Source organism: Pinus tabuliformis, chromosome 9 (assembly GCF_031772625.1).
Source record: "Pinus tabuliformis cultivar Carrire ecotype Pingquan chromosome 9, CPIR1, whole genome shotgun sequence".
In the NCBI taxonomy this organism is placed as follows: Eukaryota; Viridiplantae; Streptophyta; class Pinopsida; order Pinales; family Pinaceae; genus Pinus; species Pinus tabuliformis.
In genome coordinates this window covers 531,826,230-531,842,755 of record NC_142307.1, presented here as the reverse complement: position 1 = coordinate 531,842,755, position 16,526 = coordinate 531,826,230, and the positions used below count along the sequence as shown (strand labels likewise).

The window sequence follows — 16,526 nt, the reverse complement described above, 5'->3', positions numbered from 1 at the left end:
CTGATGAATGAACATGGAAATCGATGTAATTCCTAAGCTACTTGAATCCATTTTGAACACAGAGAGAATCAATTGAGAACTGATGAATGAACATGAGCTGAAGCAAAAGGACACTATCATTAAGCTAGTCGACCCTAAAATTGAAGAAAATGATCATGTCAAACAAATCTACTAGCAGTGTACTAATAACGGTAAAATTGACTTGCAAGAAGAAAGTAACTTAAATACCACATTTGTTGGAAAATGAAATCAATCAACATCTAATCTTCTTCTGGAAAAAAACTAAAAGAGCTTTATTTCACTTTGAATTTCAAATGCTTGTTAAATGATCAAGTGGTAGTTGCAAAGAACAACTCAAACTGGGTGATACCAAAACAAAATAATTTAGTATTTCCAAGACAAAATAACATTACTGATGTATCTTTGGATTCCATGAAAACAAAGCAATTTGATGTATCGAAATGATATTAGGAGATTAGTAAAGAGGATCAAATTAAGTGATGTTATGGCCATACCAATGACCATTGTATCCATTTACGCTTCGAGCGAAGAGACTCAGCAACACCAAGAACATCGAGTGCCCTCCAAGAAAATGTAGTCCTTGTGGTTTGTAGAGAGTCTTCACACTCTAACATCGGGCTCTTCAAACCATCTCTGCACAAGGTCATTACAAATGTAAAAAATCAGCAAGACACAAATTTGGTAGTAAATATGACCAAAAGAAGAACTAGTGCAAACAATTTTCACAATCTTGTTTTTGAAACCAACATTATAATCTCCTTAGCATTATGATCAGTTGTCAGTGTTCTTCCCAAGTCAGCAAACTCAGCTCCGCCTTGAAAAAGTGTAATTGCATAAAAGGAATGTCGGTCTCATGCCAATAGGTCTCCTACGATGAATGCGCAGGAACCTAGTACATAGACCATTTTTCTCTTCGCTTAGCTACCTAGGGCTTATTTCCCTTTCCAAATATCAATAATTCTTTTCCAAGAAAACATAAAATAAGAATAATATTTTACTATATTCTAAAAGGTGAAGATGTTGAAATCATGCCACAAAGTGAAAGGAAATCAAATATCTTTCCTCAAACCACCAAATATATAAAGAAAACAACAATAATTATAAAAATAAAACTAGATCTGTCGATCTATGCATGAAATAAGTCAAGCGACTAAAAAAATATGACCAAAATAAACCAAAAATTTCAAACTTGACAAAATCCTCTAAACAAGCAGCAAACAAACTGCTAAAATTTTCTAAGATATTAGAGCTAGACATCAACACAATTTCATGTACTTGAATAAGCCCATTGTTGCTTAGCGTTAGACTTCTTAAATTAGTTATTTATCATTTAATACTAGGACACTGTCTATGTGAAAAGAAATAGGTCCCAGCTTCATCAAATCTGACTTCATTTCAAATCAAAGATCAAATCCAAAGAACACTAACTCGTTACTCTTGGATGGTACTAATGTTAAATACAAAAAATAACAAAAAATAAAGATATGATAAAAAAGTAGACCTGCAAGATTATATTGGTCGAGTGTGACAGGGACACAAATAACTGAGACTAGAGAGATTTATAGAAGGCAGTAGTTACTATTGTGTGATTAGTGGTATGGTGGAGAGACCTGTCACCTACCAAGAAGGGACGTTGGTCTCAGAAAAGTATAGTAGGGAGATCCATAGAGCATTTATGTAAAAGGAAGATGAGAAGTGTCGTCTTCAAGTTGGTTTATGTTATGGTAGAATTTTGTTGGTGATAAGTGGTAACAAAACACTTACATCAATAGGTAAAAAGTAAATTCGGGGCATGAGTTGGACTGACTCATGTTATCTCATCCCTTAATGGTCCTAAGGACATGTGGGGACCCGAACAACTTAGTACCTAAAAGACTTGAAAACATGGCTGACAAATCACTGACAAGAAATGGCTAGCAAATGAAAAGAAATAGGTCCCAACCTCACCAAATCCAGCTTTATTTCCTGTCACAAATAAGAAACAAACAATGTAATGATTAAATATGAAACATCAATCTTAAAATAACACACATCAAAATAATGTTGCTGCAATGTTACAATGAAAAATACAAATATAGAACCTATTTTTACCTGAAGTTGACATATAGTAATTTTGCATGATCAATGGAACATGTATACCAAAATAAGAGTCCTAGGGTAGTTCAATTTCCCAGTTCTCATCTTGGTCCTCATTTTCTAAATTGTGAACATGATCTTCTCTAAATGAACTGTCATTATGAGCCTCCAAAACATTATGTTCTATATCAAGTTCATTAGATAGATTTATTATATTGTTTTCTCCCCTTCTATCACAATCTGATCGCCAAAGAGTTAGCGCTCTTTCATATGGAAAATTGTCAATGTCATACTTTGTTACATATAATCTTAAACATGTATCCACATGTTTATCAAGCTTGTTCCTCAACTTTGACTTCAAGAATGATAATGCACTAAACATTCTCTCATCCTCCACTGATCCCAAAATCATGGTTTGACACAAATCTGCTAATTTGAAATATTCTGATATGTTTTCTTGCAGGTATTGGCTAGCACTTAAAGTAGTCCATAATCTTGTTATAGCACCATTTTCATTAGGATTCTCCAAAAAAGGATATTGCTTCCACATTGTTTCAGCAAAGCGTCCACCTTGTTGATACAATTTTGATGAATCTAAAATACCTTCAATTTGTTCTCCATGTATCCAGACTTTCTTGCAAAAATGGTCTACTAAACATTTTAATCTTTTTTGAAAATCAGCTTTTAAAGTTCTTCGACATTGACAATTGTTCCAATATTGAGGGTATACCACACACATGGCCTCCAACAATTCATCTCGAGGAAATCGTTCTCTTATCTCTAATGATAGTGATCTTGCAATTTCTATCAAATTTTGTCTCACTGAAATCACAATATTATCAAATTGGTCTCTTGACACGGGGCAATCTTTGGTGATTCGTCCTGTCTTACTAATATAATGAAAGGGAACCATATACCCACGCACTACGATACATAGTATCCCTTTTTCATCAAAGGTCAAAAATTTTTCAGTATTTTCTATATTGATGATCTCAGTCCAACTTTTAAACTCTGGACCAGTAAAAGAGTCTGGCATCATATACAAATTATCCAATGCAAGACATGCTGACTTTCTTGCATTTGTGTATTCCGCAATATACATTGTGCGATTCTGAGACATTTTCACGAGGACATTCATTTCATGTAGCATAGGAAGAATTCCAGCCAATGTCAATAATGTCTCTATATTAGTTAGTTGAAAAAGAAGATCTTGAGCTTTGTCTACATTATAGCGATTTTCATACATCAACCCTACCAAAGATTTGAACTCACTAAATAGTCTTTGAGCTGGTCCATTTAATGAGATCCATCTTGTATCAACATCTTTCAGTAGTTTTTTTCCATCCGTAATACCATCTGCAAATTGTTGAAACTCTAAATATCGTTTGGGACTACGAGAAAAGTATGCATGAGTCTCACGTACAAGATCTTCAACTTTTGAAACTGATGGAAACTTGCTTACTATTTTAAATGCAAGATTCATCCTATGAGCCATACAATGAATATTAAGCATATATGGTGAAGCTGATAGTTGTAGCCTAACACAAAGGCCATTCCTTTGTCCTTGCATTACCGCTGCTCCATCTGCTCCAACACATACCAACTTTTTTGCAATCATTAATTCATCCATACCACTTTCCTTCAATCCATTAAGAACAAGTTCATAAATATTTTCAGCTGTAGAAGTCTCTCTCATCTTATTAATCCCAAGTAGATAGGAATGTCTAATATGGTCATTAACCATATAAATGCTCATGCAAATCCATGAAGTATTATCTATAGCTGTAACCTCATCTAAAGACAATGCCAAAAACCTAGCATTTGCAATCTTCTCTTTCAAATCATCCTTTTCTACTTGAGCTAGATATCCTGCCCATCTCCAACCACTAGTTACAGACCAATGAGAAGATGGAAAGTTTGGCACTTGAAGAAAAGATAGTAATTTCATGTGATCTGGATAATCTGTCATAGGACGACCTTTAGATAAGATGTGAAATACAGTGCTCAATTGTATCGTCTTGGATAACAAATTTCTTTCCATCGTCTTTTCAAATAGAGATATGATGGTTCCTCCGTCCGCCTCAAGTTTCCTCTTACACAATAAATATTTTTTATATTCTTCTGCATATTCAACATGTCGACATTCCTTGGAAGATTTCCATCTAACAATAGATTTCTCTTTACCATTTACAATTTTCTTTTCATACACCTTTCCTGCATGCTTTTGTACCGTATCTAGCTTCATCTGAAATTTCACTTCCTTTTGAGTTTTCCAACTACACGCAATACATCTAACTTGTCGGAAAAGCTCTTTCTCATTTGTAGGAGGTATTTCTTCAATAAATGGAAAACTTGAGACCCAATTTTCTTGGAATTGTCTTCCTATGGCCCACTGGCCTCTTTTCCTTTTCCGCGAATGGATTGTGTCACTTTCCAAGGAAAAATCTTTAACATTTTCATCACCAATTTCTGTTGAAACTGCATTTATCTCACCCTGACCACTTGAGGAACCTATTTCTTCATCCATCGTATGGATATCAAATGCATTTCCACAAGAGTTAACCTCTTTCTCAGTAACAGATTGTTCAAAGGAGCTTGAATCATGAAGAGGATGTGTATTTTTGGATGGAGCCTTTTGAAAGTATGATAATACATCTGTTTGCCTTGATGGTTTCTTCCCATGATTATCTTTTGACATCTCACTAAATATTCCACAAGTAAAATTTCCAATCGATCTGCAAACCTGCATCAACAGTTTTCAAGCGTTGATATATGCTTCATATAAATTCACTTGTTCATAGAAAATAGAATTATACTTTGCAAAATAATTGTTGAGTCAACATTGAAAGAACATATATCAGAAATTGAATTTTGAGGCAAAATGGAATTTCACAAAAATTATTTAACAATGATAATGGGAAACTATTAAATTTTAAGACATAAAATATAATAATTCATTTGTATAACATTGAAACAACATCACTTTATTTGAATTATTCCTAATTTCCTACAGAAGTTGGTTGACGGATTCAGGACCTGGTCCCCTCCTCCCAAGCTAGCTTACAATATGTCTACCATGCCCAAAACTCAAAAGCTAATGCTAAGCCAAATGAAAGGGTATTGCTACCTGAGGAAGAAATTTGAACAACCAGAAATCTAAGTATGGAAAGGGTAGAGCCTCCATCCCTTAGCATGTGAAAAATAAATGGTTAAAATATAATAAGATGGAAAGCTTAATTTGGAAGTCTTGACAGGGTCAAGGAAAGCCACTATTACTTCCACATCAAGAGGTTTGTTTAGAGAAAAGCTCATCTACTGAAAGTCAAGGCTTCTTTCTGACCAATCACTAGCCTTCGGAAGATGAGATTTCAAGAGAAACAATCAAGTCTGAAGATATAGGAGTTGATGAATGCCATTGCTCAGTTGGCTTGGCATTCTCTGTTTTATAAATCAAACAGTGTAAGCGGAACTATTTTGAGGAGTGCAGAAGGTTTAAGCATGTCTAGTTCCAGTTTTTCCATTTTGCAGCATTCTCAAAAATTTTATAGTCTGGAGTATCAAAGAAAGTTATCTCAGGAATGTTCTCAACTATGATCAAAAGTCTAAAGACCTACCTGTTTTTACTGACATCTAAGTGATAGCAATTTTCTCATGTAATTCTTCTTAAAGCCGAATTTTTCAAGGGGTTGTGCTCCAAGTGGGCTATTAGAGCCTGCCAACCCACAACTTCAATGACCAAAATATTCTAGGCAATACAGTTAGTACAGAAGAAATATATTTTATAGATATAGTATCATCGTTCAATACCTGCCAACAAAAAAATTTAAGCCTGACCAACTTGTAGGATGCTGCAAGTCAAGACTCAGATTGAAAGGTTGTCCTGCCTTTATTACAAAGTTCTATCTAATTTTGTAGCATAAGATATAAGGCTAAGAAACAATGTAGATAAGGCAAGATAATTTTATTTAAGTCTAAATAAAGCCTGACAGATAGGTAAATGGGACTACAAAGTACAACTAGTGATGCTAATATGTAGGGGAACCCTTATATGGTCTGGTTAAGAATTTAGAAAAATATTCAAATTCTACCCGGACTGTGGTAGGTATCCTAGGTTTATATCCTCAGTTAAATTTCAATATCTTTTTTCTAAACAACTTAGTTTTGACTTCGTCTTTGATTTTCCATATGCTTCTCTACCAGCATACTGGCTCCCCTTGTGTTTTCTCTGTGAGCACTGCTTTGTAACCAAGCTTTGCTGTGTAGCGGACTGAATCAAGGTTGTTAGACCAATTTAATTCATCCTCCTTATCTCTAATTTTGATTGTACTTAGTTGCAACAATGCAATATGTTAAGTTGTTAACATAGCCAACTCGATTGTCAAACGAATATCCTTCCAAACCTGTTGACCTTGCTGATATCTAGTGCTGTTTCTGCATGGTGGTCAAATTTGGATCCACAATATCAGCTTGATTGTGTGCCATTGTTATGCAGGGTCTCAATAGTTTCTTCATTAATCTCCTGGAGCCTTTTAAACCTCACCTAGGGATCTTCACCTATTCTCACTTTCTCTCCATTTCCTATTCTCCACATTGTACTTAGTTGTAATATATAGACTGTTGTATAGACACTCTATATAACAGTGCAATTTGTCTTATAGCTTTACTAATTCTTTAGCAACAGTGCAATTTGTCTTCTTACCCTCCACAAGTCTTAACAATCAATTCTTCAATTATATGTTTAGCACCCTTCACTTGAAGATAGGATAATTCTTCCCATCAAGCTTAACGTTGGGTAGAGGGATGCTTTAAGATGAAGCTATCCTCCCCCTTGCTCAACAATTCTCTACAGATCTCATAACAGAACCAAAGGTAATCTCAGGAACAACGTACTATACTACTATGACAAAGAACCACAATTCTGAAAGAAACATCAGTTTGGTTAGGATCTTCAAACAGCTACCAAGGAATCAAGGAAATGCTGCTCTGCAATTCCAAGACTTCAAGTATCCAGATGCATTGCATTGCTCTATGGCACATCAATGCAATTAAAGGAGAAATTGCATTAAAGGAGAAATTGAAATTTCCCCAGTGAAACATATGAACAAGGTTACAATCAAGAGAAACCAATTATCCAGCTTGGCTTGTGAAATATATTAGTATTCCCCAAAACATTAAATGAAATCAGATGATTATAAAATGGATAGTGTACCTTGCAATAGATTATCAACCTTCCTCCAAGACATGCCAAATGTGAGTGCACTGACCAAAGTAGAGGTGGAAAGCTTTGATGTAAATCTATTTATGGGTCATCATAGGGTTGTTATCTGGTCGTTTTAACACTGGGTAACAAATCCAATGCAACAAATATTGGGCATATAGATCATATGATAGAAATAACAAAATGTAGTGGCTAACCTTCTGATTATAAGTATGAGGAAATGAGTAAAATCCCTTGCATTTCAGTTGTTGGCAACTTGATGTACGCCATGGTATGTAGCCAACCAAATAGTGCACATTCAATTCGAGTAGTGAGTAGATTCCTTGCAAATCCAGACAAAGAACATTGGCAAGTAGTAAAGTGAATTTTAAGGTATTTCAAATGTACTAGTAATTATGTTTTATCTTTTGATAATAAAAATGTTGCGCTTGAAGGTTATAGAGATGCATAAATGGCTGGAAATATTGACATGAGAAAGTCCACCACTAGATATTTATATACTTTTGCAAGTGCAAGTGTCTTTGAAGTTTAGTTTGCATAAAATAGTAGCCCTAATGACCATAATGAGTTTTGAGTATTGTTAAGGGAAAATTGGGTTAACTTTCTAAACATAACAAAAATTACTCATGCATCTCATACCTTTTTATGACAAGCATCATTGTAAATGATTTTGAAGAGATGGATTTTTGATCTCATGCAAACTAATGAATGCATTTAGGATTTGAACAATTTAATCCACAACCTTAAACTAATGAAACAAAAAATAATAACTACAGGATGATCTATCTTGCTCACCGGTCCAAGGAAAAATTTTAGGGGAGGGGTGAGGCTATAATGGATTGTTCATCACCAACAGTCACTTGTGTGGTGCTTGGATTCTATATTGTTACCCTGCCTGCATATTCCAAAACCAAAACTATAATAATTCTTCTCTTTTTTGTTTTTGGCACGTTTGGTATTCATATTATCAAACTTTAGATGCAACTATTTTCGCAAATTGCTAATGAAGGATTTGCCTATCTAATCCTCCACTTATTTTGCTTAATCCTCACTCCCTTGTTTGTACTCGATTTAATAAAAAAATTAATTTCTCATAACTTCAATTTTGGGTTTTCTTCCCTTACAATCTATTTTATTTTCCTTCCAACGCATAATTCTCTGCGAACCAATGACAGCAGTAATACCGCGACTTGTTCAGTAACGAAAATCCTAGTGCACAAAGTTGCACGGCATTTACGGCAACTCAAAACTTATTGTACATCTTGAATAATCATTTATAATTTTATGATTTAACAACTTTATAAAAGCGCAACTGGAACAAAACCATAATATAATTAGAATAAAATAATTTATATTAGAATAAAATTGAAATTGCAATCCTTAGACTCTGAATGTTAATGACAGAAATCGAAATTCAACAAAGACACTGTTGCTAACAGAACACAGGATTGTAAAAACTTAGAACACGGGATTTTCAACGTTTTACAGACAAGCTACCAAATTCTAAATACACAATCCTCTAAAGACCTGCTACAGATGACCTGGGCCCAAAAGCCTTGGCCTGTCATTATCGGTCATCATTACTTTTCTGCATTAAAACTGAATATTTATTGAACACTGTGTTCGGAATTTGAGTAAGTTTGTCTCTGATGAATTTCTTGTCCTGCACCCTCAGATGGACGCAGCATTTGGTGTTTATAGGCTGGATATTACTGCTGGTAACCTCCATATCTTGGAAGAACATAGGATTGAGAATTTCTCACTGCGTGCTGACTCCTATTGCCAAATGGCATCATGCTATCCTGATCTAAGTAGGAATTTGTTCTACCATTTTGCTGGTGAATGCCCATTCGTCCTTGGTAGCCATGGTACCCATCAATAGAGACAGAAGACTGAATTTGTTGGTGTGAACTATCATAGCTATGATGATTCTGATTGCCATAGCATCTTTCACCATAACTATTGGAAGCAGACATGGGATAACCCTGCTCATTATTCTTACTGCCCATATAAGTTCCACCATAAGAATTGCTAGCAGAGGCTGTATAACCCTGACCATAATTCTCATTGGCATTGTATCTTTCACCTTTATTGTAGGTTCCACGATAAGAATTGCTAGCAGAGGCTGTGTAACCTCGACCATGATTATCATTCCTGTTATGACTGTCACCCGTATTGTATATTCCACCATAAGAATTGCTAGCAGCGGCTGTATAACCCTGGCCATATTGCATATTCTTGCCTCATCAATAGTGGCAAGAATATGCAATATGGCAGAATTGATGAAGATGCTTACATTCTCTCTAAAATATAGATAATAAACTAAGTCAACCCTTGGACTCAGAGCAATAGGTTTAGATCACCCTAATACTATAGCCAGCGACTCAGGTCTCTGCCTAGGAAATGGGATTCCCATTAGTGATATGCATGATTGACAGAATTCAGTACATGATAACAGAGCTAGTTTCGATGGCCCTTTGTTTGATGTTCCACTTCATGAATCAGAAATCAAGCATGTGACTAAGATTGAGGAAGAAAAGCAAGCTTTCGAAATTGAAAAGGATCGCTTTTGTTTCCCTGAGCCTGTACACAAAGCTCATTTAGCGTTTTGAAGATCCTACTACTTACAACACTGAATATGAGAAATACTTATGAGATATATAAGTAGACCCTCATTCTCATTTTAAATAATCTCATATTACAGAAGTCTATTGGCACACAAACTGAAGTCCACACAGATTTGCATGACATATTTAATAGGGGCATGAATATGCAATATGGCAGAATTGATGAATATGCTTACATTCTCTCTAAAATATAGATAATAAACTAAGTCAACCCTTGGTCTTAGAGTAATAGGTTTGGATCACCCTAATACTGTAGCCAACAACTCGGGTTTTCCCAAACTCGGGGCACTTGCCTAGGGTATATAGGCATAGGTTCTCATTCTCATTTTAATCACCTCATATCGCAGTAGTCTATTGGCACTCAAACTGAAGTCCACACATATTTGCATGGCATATCTAATAGGGGCAGGAATATGCAATATGGCAGAATTGATGAGGATGCTTACATTCTCTCTAAAATATAGATAATAAACTAAGTCAACCCTTGGACTTAGAGCAATAGGTTTGGCAAGCCACCAATGACAACAAATGAATTTTTATTTGAGATATGTTGCATATATTACTTCGAAGGTCAAATCACTACATACAAGAATTTCTTTTATCACATGATATTCCAAGATATAGATAATCCTTCAACTCAGGTATGCCATCAAATTAGATATGCCTATGGAGGGTCATGAAAACCTGAAAAAGTCAAACGTCCAAGAATTCTTAAGGTTCCACAGATCAACAAAAATAAGGCTGGTTTTTTTTTACAGTGCCTATCAAGGAACTCCAAGGAAATGTGAAACTAGTAGCATTTTGTATTTAATAGAAAAACGTTATGTTTCTTTCAAGTATGCAACAGACCAGAGGACTAATAATAGAGCTGAGTTTTACACTTTATGGTTACTTCTGAAATGTGCAACTTAAAAAGGAATTGATGGTCTCTAAGATATGGGGGATTCAAAACTGATTATAGATTGGGCAAATGGAAGAAGCCATATTGAAAATCTGGTGCTTATTCTAACCATAAACAGGATTTCAGAGGTAAGAATGAAGTTTGCAGAAATTATCTATTTTCATGCCTATGGAGAATTCAATGAACATATTGTCTAAGTAAGAATTGTCAATGCAGAAAGGGCCACTGCCAGAAAAGGAATTTAAGGGTAAAGTTACCCCAGTTAGAACTATGCAATAATTGCGTTGCCTAGTGAATGAAGTTTTTATACTTTTTGAGGGACCCGTAGCATCATCATCATTTGGACTGGAGTATTTGTGCTTGGCTGGGCTATTAATGGAAGCAGGGGGTTTACAGAAGGCCCTTGTTTATTATAAGGGGGCAATCAGGTTGAAGCCTATATTTGGATGTTCAATTGAGCCAAGGAAATGTATTAAAGGCTATGAGAGAGCTTCAAGATGTAATTTTGCGCTACCAACCAACAATCCAATTGTGTATTGACTATCTATTTGCCTTCGGGTATTTATCCAACGCTTTTTATGAACAAGAGTTGGCATTACCACTCTAGAAATATTCTATCATCCTGGACTCCATCTTTTTGGAGGTATAGAATAACCTGGGTGATGCATTGAAAATTTATGGGGAAAGTGGACGAAGAAATTGCTTGTTACCAGAACTACCTTCAAATTTAGGAAAATCATCCTCAGGCTCTGACAAATTCTGGGGGTATTTATATGGAATGGAATATGGTAAATTTGGTTGCTGCTCCTTTTTGTGGGATCCAACTGATATATAATGCAGGGGATGTCAAAGGTTCTCAAACAGTTTCCTTCAATTTTCCAAATGATAAGAAAACAATAAACGAGGTGGGAATTGCCATGGTCATGCTCAAAAATGTTGCAGAGGCTAAATTGAGGTCTATTGCAGGTACATGCATTTCTGAAGAACAAAACCAATATGTGGATTCTGAATCCATGTTCACACATATGGTTTTCAAAGAACATTGTCATGGGATTAAGCTTTCCAATAACAAGCAGTCACTTGAGAATAGAACAAAAGGATAACTTCTTATAGCTCCAGATGAAGATGCACTGAATGTTTTGGCAAACTTCATGGCTAATGAACAACGATATGTTGTATAAATTCTACATATTTACAACGTAGAACCAGATTATATTAACACAACATTGGTAATTGTCTTCCATAATTTTATAAGGGAGGATTTTGGTGACATTGTTGTATTCTTAATGAGGCAAGAGAGAATTGAAAGACTCCTGCAAAAGTAGGCTACACATTTGTTTGAGAAAATACCACAATTATCTGTTGTTGTCGGAGTAGAAAATTGCCTTGGGATAATGGAGGTCCTTCCAAGTCCATGGTTGAACTCATTTCCACCAGCTATTCTGTGCTTATAGATACTACTCCAAGGGAACATAGCCTGGTCATTTCACATCCAAAGTTAACAATCGTGCAAAAAGAATCTTCAGACATAGAGCTGGATTTTGCAAATCTGAGTTTTGAGGTAGTCTCACAACTGGTAAGTTGGTTCGATGAACTAGCCAATGAGATTAATTCAAGTAGAAGGCCAATTAGTATACTTGATAATGAAGATCTTCAGACAACTAATCCTTATATAAAAAGTCTAGTGCGCCAGGTGGATGAGAATTGTCTTTCACTGACATTAGATTGGCCTAGTCCTAATGCCATTAATAGAATGAGGCAGCCGAGAATGGAAGAAGAACGAATAAGGCAATGGAACATCAGTTTCATTGTTTTCATGACCAAAGCAGATGGTAAGGCAGCCGAGGATGAAATGCAAGAGTTTAGCTAGGGTGAATTGGTTACACTTCCTTTCCAAGACGATGAGCATCAAATGAACATGATCGACACCATGGCAATGTGTGTGGTTGATTGTAGTTGTGCTTATAAGCAAGAAATAATGGGAAGGGGACGTGACCTTCAATTGATGAATTTCTTAGTTGACCTTAGATTAAAGGAGCATACATACTACATTTTTCCGACCTATTCATTTTCTCAAGAAAAACTACTTCAAACACCGTAGACAAGGCTTTTCACCATGGTAACTGAAAGTGGACAATGGATACCACCACTTTTATCCCAACAGGAAGGCATGAGAAGTCTAGAAAAGGAGAAAGGTTGTAGTGAAACTTATACTGCTGGAAAGAGTGGGTGGGTTGATCTAGAGCGCTCCTCAATTGACAAACAAAACGACGGATTTGAAGACACATTGAAAGCCTTCACCCTGGAAAGAAATCAGATAAAAGAAGCTATGGATTTTTCCTTGGATAACATTGATGCCTCAGGGTTTGATGAGACTTGTGCATTATTGTGGGATATAGATACTTCTGTAAAGATGGGAAAATTTCCATATTCAAATACTTCTAGTGAATCTGACCCGAACAACAAAGATGACATTGTCTTAATTGATTCTGTAAGGGTAATTTTGTGGATAATAAGGAGAAATCTAATATTGGGAATGGAAACGCTTCTAGAGTCTATGGATGCCAAGCAAGGCTACGAGGAAATTTTGTTGCATGCTCAATCTGCTCACATGCTTCACTCTGGAATAAAACCAAGTTCAAATTTTGATCATACATAGTATGAAGATGTTATAGTCAAAGATATTATTTTGTGTTTGAAAGCAGCAAGCGAAGAGCAGTGGGAACAAATTGAGTGTGCAATCGATGATGGTACTGGGATTAACTTTCGATATGCACATGGATGGACTTTCTTTCATTGGACTGCAGATTCTTAAGGAAATTCTATTATTTTGTGTTTGAAAGCAGCAAGCGAAGAGCAGTGGGAACAAATTGAGTGTGCAATCGATGATGGTACTGGGATTAACTTTCGATATGCACATGGATGGACTTTCTTTCATTGGACTGCAGATTCTTAAGGAAATTCTACTATTCATAGGGCATTGTGTGACCATCGTTACCAAGAATTAGCTGAAGTAGTTATTTCAATGGGCAAAGGAGATTTATCAACACAAGAACCACAATAGTAGTATAGTACGCTGTAGAATTTCTTCCATCAGAGATTATTAGGGACAGAAATATCATTGCATATTAACTTGAGATCACAATATGATACACCAAAATTATGTGACAAGGCCACTCGATGCATATGTTTGCGATTTCCTATGTTGAAGGTTCCAACAATCATTGCCGGCACCAACTGCTCTGGCCCTTATCACCGCAAGAAACAATATGACGTACTGTGCCAAAGAAGCACAACATATTCAGCGAATTGAAATTTGAAATTAACCTATCATCTGATAAAATAACCCTGAAAATAAAAATGACAGCGTATTTTGACATTAAACACCCAAGAACACATCTGGATTGCACAAAAATGAGCACAATCTACAGCTATAAGAAAGCTAACAGAATGAAAGGGAACACCAAAGGAAAAAGAAACGAACATTTAACGAAATAGGCGTGATATAAGCAACAGATAAAACAGCAATGACCAGAAAGTTACTGCAAAAATGGTGCAGATCACGGCTACTTATCCCATGCTTGAATATCAGCAGAGTTAATATACCTTTTACACGAACATGAGAATAAAGGGGCCTAATTTCTCGCGCTCAGCCAACAAAAGTACCGACTGTTGTTGTTGCTGCTGCAGTGGCATGAGCCATTCAAATCCAAGAAACAATGGATACCGAAACCAGAGAAGAATAAGCGGATTGAAATCTGAAAATGTAAGAATATCCCACCGAAACTGCTGCTGCTAGATTTGTGAACTAGGATGAAAAAACCTATTTCAAAACCATTTTTATACAAGAACCTAGGGAGCCATATACACCAAAACAGCGGGCTGAATCCGTCAAAACAGGGAGCCGCCCTCCATTTCAAAATAAATCTAACATCCCATGACCAAATCAACCCTCACAAACCACTTCCGGGACCAAATCGACCCTCACAAACCACTCCCAAACCAGAAAATCCAAACTGTAAATCAAAATGGGGGCGATTTTGATCAAATACGATTCCACAAATATCAAAATGGGGCTATTTTGATCAAATACAATTCGGTTAGTTTATCCGCCCTGGGCTAAAATAAAAAAATAAATTAATTTTTAAATAAAATATGGGCTAATTATATAAAAAAAAATAATATTATTTTAATTAAAAATTCGCCCCATTAAAATATAAAAAGCCTTAAATTTCGCCTTTGGGCGATTATTCGCCCCTAAAATTAACCTTGCTAAGATCTGGAGAAATAGACATCCCTATCAACCCACGTGCTTGGTCTTGCCTATTTTCCCATTTAGCTTCCTTGTCTTCATCTTTCGGTTTGGTCTCTTGGCCCGTGGCTATTCTGTAAAGACCTTTACTCCTAAGTAAATCCACAATGTAGGACCACCATTGGAAGTAGTTGGTGCTGTCAAGAATAACTTGGCATGGACTTTCCATTTAAAAAAATGAAGCTATAGATGCTGAAACTAAGTGTTTCAATGGAAAGATCTCGAAAAATTAGGCCGTTTAAAAAAAAACGATTCTGAAAACGGCTTCCGGATGAAGAAGTTATGGCTTTTTGAAGAAAATTTGATGAAGTCGCCGTCGAAGTGCGGGAATGTGCGGAAATGAAAAATCCACCCCCACAAAATGGAAACTTGAACCCAAGACCTCTACTCTCATAAATTAGCTTTGCACCAAGTGAGCTATACAAAAAGTTTGAGAGAGAGAGAGAGAGAAAGGGGGGGGGGGGGGGGGGGGGGGGGTGGTTGATGCTTTGGGTTGCGTGCTTGCATTGAGAAAGCTCTTTTTCCCTACAAAACAAAAAACACAAAACCCAACATGGACATACAAAAAAAACGAACCTTGTGGCTCGAAGTTAGCTTTAGCCGGAAACTAAAAATTTTCAAAAACGAACCTTGCGGCTCGAAGTTAGCTTTAGTCGAAAACTAAATATTTTAAAAAACGAACCTTGCGGCTCGAAGTTAGCTTTAGCTGGAAACTAAATATTTTCCTCAATGTTTCTGATTTTCCGAGATCACACTAAGGCATAGCGGAAAAGAGCATACGCATGAGAAAAATCCTTCCTTTAAGTTTCTGATTTGCCCAGATCACACAGAGTCGCAGGGCAAAGAGCATATGCAGAAATGAAAGGTATATATCCGGTAACAAAAAAAAGCTAAATAAACCGAAAACCGAAATAAACAGAGAGAAAATAACTGTAAAGTGAAAATAAACACTGTATACCTCTAGATCTTAAAAATGACGCAGCTAGGGCTACCGGAAACTTTTTCGCGTGAAACAAAAGGGGTTCCTCACTAAAACAGATGCTCCCAACACAACAGAACAGTCCTCTCGGCCCGAAAGCTGTCAGAAACAGTAGATCTAGGAAACGGTAGTCGGATGCAGTTCTACCGGCTTCCGATTTGGATCACCAACAGACGTGGCCCTCAAATAGCTCTGATACCATGTAAGAATTTACATGGTAAATTCCTCAGACAGAACACCAAAGGACACCGCTCACAAACAGATCACAGATCAATACACCAATACTTTTGACGTGGTTAAAACCCTCAAAGAGGGAAACAGTCCACGGCCTGAGTAAACACGGCCACTTCAGGCAATTTATTAATAAAAGAATGAAAATTTACATAAGCTTC

The 16,526-nt window shown here is 36.2% G+C and overlaps 1 long non-coding RNA gene and 1 pseudogene across 1 annotated transcript; both read right to left on the bottom strand.

The window, feature by feature from the left end:
- Positions 1-503: 503 nt before the first annotated feature.
- Positions 504-14,600, bottom strand: LOC149149574 (uncharacterized). The gene is made up of 2 exons (XR_016262202.1): positions 14,450-14,600; positions 504-654 (listed from the first exon to the last, which is right to left on the bottom strand). It is a non-coding gene; the product is annotated as an uncharacterized LOC149149574 (long non-coding RNA).
- Positions 8,818-9,549, bottom strand: LOC149149575 (uncharacterized; annotated as a pseudogene).
- Positions 14,601-16,526: the final 1,926 nt, after the last annotated feature.